Source organism: Perca flavescens, chromosome 19 (genome assembly GCF_004354835.1).
Source record: "Perca flavescens isolate YP-PL-M2 chromosome 19, PFLA_1.0, whole genome shotgun sequence".
Lineage (NCBI taxonomy): Eukaryota > Metazoa > Chordata > Actinopteri > Perciformes > Percidae > Perca > Perca flavescens.
Genome location: NC_041349.1, coordinates 6,264,670 through 6,269,669, shown reverse-complemented (window position 1 = coordinate 6,269,669; position 5,000 = coordinate 6,264,670). Strand labels below are relative to the sequence as shown.

The window sequence follows — 5,000 nt, the reverse complement described above, 5'->3', positions numbered from 1 at the left end:
AAGGTCCAATAGGGCGCTCGCTCATCAGCGCCCGTGCCGCGTACACCTTCAGCTTCATGGGGGGCCCAGGCCGCCGGGGGGGCCCAGGTCGCCCGCCACCAGGCGCCGCTCGCCGTCTCCGCTCAGGTCGGCCAGCGCCACGCAGGACGAGAAGGTGAAGAGGTTGGCCACGGGGTACAAAAAAGAGACACACACACACACACAAACAGTCACTTCACAGCAACAGGTTAACATGTCAGGGATCAGATCACATGACCAACTGCAGTTCAAGTTGCCATGACGACTCCTACAAAGTAGCCCCAAGTTTTTGTTTTTTTTTTTTTTTATAAATCACAACCTTTATGTGGGAAGTGGCGTGACGCACATTTTCAGCCCCGCTTTTGTTGCGTCGACGCCACGTTTATAAATGAGACCCTGATATGTCACCATATGGGACAATGGGCCTCATTCACCAATATCTTCCGAAGTTTTCTCTTAAATATGTTCTTAAGAAAGTTCCTAAGAGAAGTCTACGCCGGATTCATGACGTGTTCTTAAACAGCAGAATTGTTCGCACCTGTGTTCTTAGGATTGATGAATCCCACGCTTCGTAATTGAAAGCGCTGCCAGTTGTTCCTAATTAGCATAAGATAACGCCCCCGCAAATTCCCATATAAGGACATGATTGCTTCTGTGCACCTCCTGGGAAGCGGGAGACTACTGCGTTAGAGATTGTTGTCGGAGTCGTGGTGGAGGAAGTACTGAATCTCAAGTAAAAGTACAAATAATAACAGACATATTTACTTTAGTAAAAGTAGAAGATGTCCACTACCACAAACAAGGCCTGGCTTTTAAAAGAAGTTCCTTTCCTAACCAGCATGAAACGGAAATGTGTTGTTAGAATCGGAACCGGGTTGCTTTTATGAATGGATGTATTTTAAGACGGTTTTATTTTCTTTAATCATGCAAGTAAGCAAATAAAGTGTGTGAAGCAGCGGACATGGGGAGATGTGAAGAGATCCAGCCAAATAAATAAGATATGAACGCAGCCTGGCGGAGGAGTAAACAACACTTTGGAGAGAAATAGATATATCAACTGTGATTTAAAGTGCCCATATTATGAAAAAAATCACTTTTTCTGGGATTTGGGGTGTTCTTTTGTGTCTCTGGTGCGTCCACACATATACAAACTTTGAAAAAAATCCCTCCATGCTGTTTTGAGTGAGATATGATTTCTGAATGTGTCCTGCCTTCAGTCTCCTGGTGAGCTGGTCAAAATCGCCTCGGACTGTGACGTCACAGTCCGAAATGAGCTGGCTAACTACAACCGTTAGCTCGTAGCGTTAACGCTAGCATGCTATGTCGTTCTCAATAGCAAAGCACTGCTACAACACACACAAGTTCACCATAATCACCAAAAGAACTACTTCCATGTGCTCCCTGGTTTAGAAGAAGTCTCCCAGCTAATCCTGCCTTGTAACTGACCAAAGTTGGAGAAACAGGCTCTCTTTTTTCTTACTGTCTCTAGAGTTAGCTAGCTGACATGCTCTACATCTGAGCTACTGCGCATGGGCGAGTGCAATCAAAGATAGTACAGAAGAAGAAGATGAAAAGAGGTCTCACTCTGTAGCTAAAACAGAAACCAGGTGAAAAGAGGATCTACAGCAGTGAGAGAGAGAGCTGTGCAGTGCAACAAAAAATGAGCATAATATGGGCACTTTAAAAACGGGAATAATAAAAAACAAACGTTTTCATTTTCACTTTTACCGGAGGCTGTATTACCGAGGGTCGGCTGCGCTGCTGATCTACGGCAACCAAACTTTACTGGTGAGTTTTGGCAAAAAACTGATGTGTAAAAAAAATGTAACGGAACGTTGTAGAAATGTAGTGGAGTAGAAAGTATAGATAATTGCTGCAAAATGTAACGAAGTAAAAGTCAAAAGTAGGCTATATGCACTATTGAGTCTACTTAAGTAAAGTACAGATACGTGAAAAATGTACTTAAGTACAGTTACGAAGAATTTGTACTTGTTACATTCTACCAATGCATTTTGGCCCTATGAATAGTGCGATGAATCACCAAATAACGCAGGATTTAATCAGTTTAATTGCTGTTTTTTTTTTTGCATATTATGATTTTTTTTCAAAGAAACGATCAGAAATACATTACAGTACAATACTATCATTGTAAAACGACTGTAGAATTAAATAAAATGCAGTAAAACAATCATTTGGAGCAAATTGTCATCACTCAAATGTGCGTAAGAGTGCTCTTCAGTGTTTGTAGATTTTGTTCTTAGCTAAGAACAAATCCAAGTTAAGAAAACATTAGTGAATGTCAGAATCTAAGTAAAAAGAAGAAGGGTTTAAGAACACATTTCTTCGTAAAACCCAACCAACGTTGAATGAGACCCATTGTTCTTTTGATCGCACCAAAACACCAAAACACATTCCTTTCATGTGCAAACCCTGATTTGGTATTTGATGTGTAGTTTGATAGTGTGCAGCAGACTGATTTTAATAAAGTGACGATGTTTGACACGCCAATCCGTATGCCATTTTTGGCGTGTTATCAAGACGATAATAGCTTTTTAGCGTGTTTATCAACGCCGCTTTGGCCTCCATTAACTTACATTATCTTGCGATTGCGTGAATTGACGCTTAGCGAGTAGTATGAAAGGGCGAAAATCCACGTTGGACACTTGGTCGGGGGGGAGGACCGGTCTAACACAGGACCTTCACCCAGGAGACCCCAATCGTGTCCCGTGTGTCAAACGTTTCCTAAACCCAACCGTTACTTTCTTCTGTTACTAAACCCAATCGTTACTTTCTTCTGTTACTAAACCCAATCCGTTACTAAACCCCATTTTTCTTCTGTTACTAAACCCAACCGTTTCTTTCTTCTGTTACTAAACCCAATCGTTACTTTCTTCTGTTACTAAACCCAATCGTTACTTTCTTCTGTTACTAAACCCAACCGTTACTTTCTTCTGTTACTAAACCCAATCGTTACTTTCTTCTTTTACTAAACCCAATCTGTCCGTTGTATACAGCGTCGACATACACGCAGATTGCTCAAAATGCGTACAGATAACACGCCACTTGGCTTTAGAAAGTGCCGTGTATGTTTACGCGAAGTCATGATGTCATGTTGGCAGCTACACAGTTTATTTTTGTCTCCTTCTGACAACATTTCAGTGTTTAATCAGAGACGGACTATCGGGCACCCAGGTACAAAATCACACATAATGTAAAAAGTGACATAAATTAAAACATTTGCACGTGTGGATGGACTCGTGTTCTAAACAGGAAGATACAGCTGGTACAAAATCATCCCTCTGTTCACTTCCTCTCGACTAAACCTCCACCATCTAAGGGAACATACAGGGGGTTTATTTTGAAAATCATCAAGTAATTTTCTAATGAGTCTCTAAAGGATTAAAATAAACATTGTGAATCTTTGTGAAAAGATATCTTTCACCTCAGGCATTAAAACAATGTTTGCATCAAATTTTGACACGACGACAACATGAGGATTAACTAAAAAATTTGGTATAATGTAATTTAAAATAGGTTTATTGACCATGAAATAAAGAAAATAAAAAAAATGTTGAAAAAAGTGACAACACGTTTTTTTTTTTTTTTTTTTTTAAAAGAGTCAAAAGCAAAAAGCAAAAACGTAGCGTGAATGTATGTGCTTCATGGTACTAGAGATAGTGTGTGAAGAGCAAACCACAACACTGAGACACAGTCACAGAGGAAGGAGGAGGGTTTATGTGATGCTATGACTATGAAGTGAACAAAGTGAAGACATCATTTCACCAACTGTTAAGATGGAGGACACATCTCTACTGTGGCTACTCTGTAAGTAAACTCTTTGTGTGTTACTAAAAACATCAGCTGAAAGAAATACAAAATGAAATGTTGTTGTTTGGCTAAAAATGCTTCTGAATGTAAATATAAGTTTATGAGAAGAAATGATGCGAGTCATTTTCAAATGTTGTGTACATGATTTTACAGACAGTTTTTATTTCCATTCATTATTTAACCTTAAAATGTCTTGTTGTATCACAAACTCAAACTAACCTGAGGTCCATTTCTCTTCAGTTCTGACCTCACTGCTGAGCAGCACAACAAACCAAGGTCAGTATAAACTCTGAGAACACTTTATATTAAAGTACACAGGGTTACACATATTCAAACAGGGACGGGGTGATTTTGTCTGACTTCATTAGCTCAATAAAATGTTTTCAAATGAGCATTTTGTTCATTTCCTGAAAACGAGTTTGAACATACAAGGTTAACGCCCGCAGAGATGATATGTTCCTCTTTCTATAGTTCTCAGAACTAATCTACTTGAAGTTTGGAGCGTATTAAACCACACAGCTTCCCTTTTCTAAAGTTCCTTCTTCACACGTAAACCCTCGTGTTTGTCTTCCCCGTCGACCATGCAACTTGTTCTCCTCTCCGGTAAAAGTAGAAAATGAACCCTATTTAAGATAGAGATAAGAGCCTGGAAGTCCAGACCCAAATCTGAAAGGATTAAGGGTCTGGCATCGAGTAATGAATGTCGCCCATGAACAAGCGTGCATTTGAAAATCTCACTGCACGCAATTAGTTAACACTACGACCAATCACAACAATACACAGGGTGACGTATCCAGAGCCCCATACGCTTAGCAACCAGAGGAGCTAACTGGTAGATTAAACTCTTAGCTACCAGAGGAGCTAACTGGTAGATTAATCTCTTAGCTACCAGAGGAGCTAACTGGTAGATTAAACTCTTAGCTACCAGAGGAGCTAACTGGTAGATTAAACTCTTAGCTACCAGAGGAGCTAACTGGTAGATTAATCTCTTAGCTACCAGAGGAGCTAACTGGTAGATTAAACTTTTAGCTACAAGAGGAGCTAACTGGTAGATTAAACTTTTAGCTACCAGTGGAGCTAACTGGTAGATTAAACTCTAAGCTACCAGAGGAGCTAACTGGTAGATTAAACTCTTAGCTACCAGAGGAGCTAAC

General features: G+C 40.1%; 1 protein-coding gene across 1 annotated transcript in view; it reads left to right on the top strand.

The window, feature by feature from the left end:
• Positions 1-5,000, top strand: part of LOC114574071 (sialoadhesin-like) — a 25,733-nt gene that overhangs the window by 3,257 nt on the left and 17,476 nt on the right. The window contains exon 2 of the mRNA XM_028606378.1: positions 4,087-4,122. The gene's annotated coding sequence lies outside the window, so the exon portion shown is untranslated. The remainder of the gene's footprint in view (positions 1-4,086; positions 4,123-5,000) is intronic.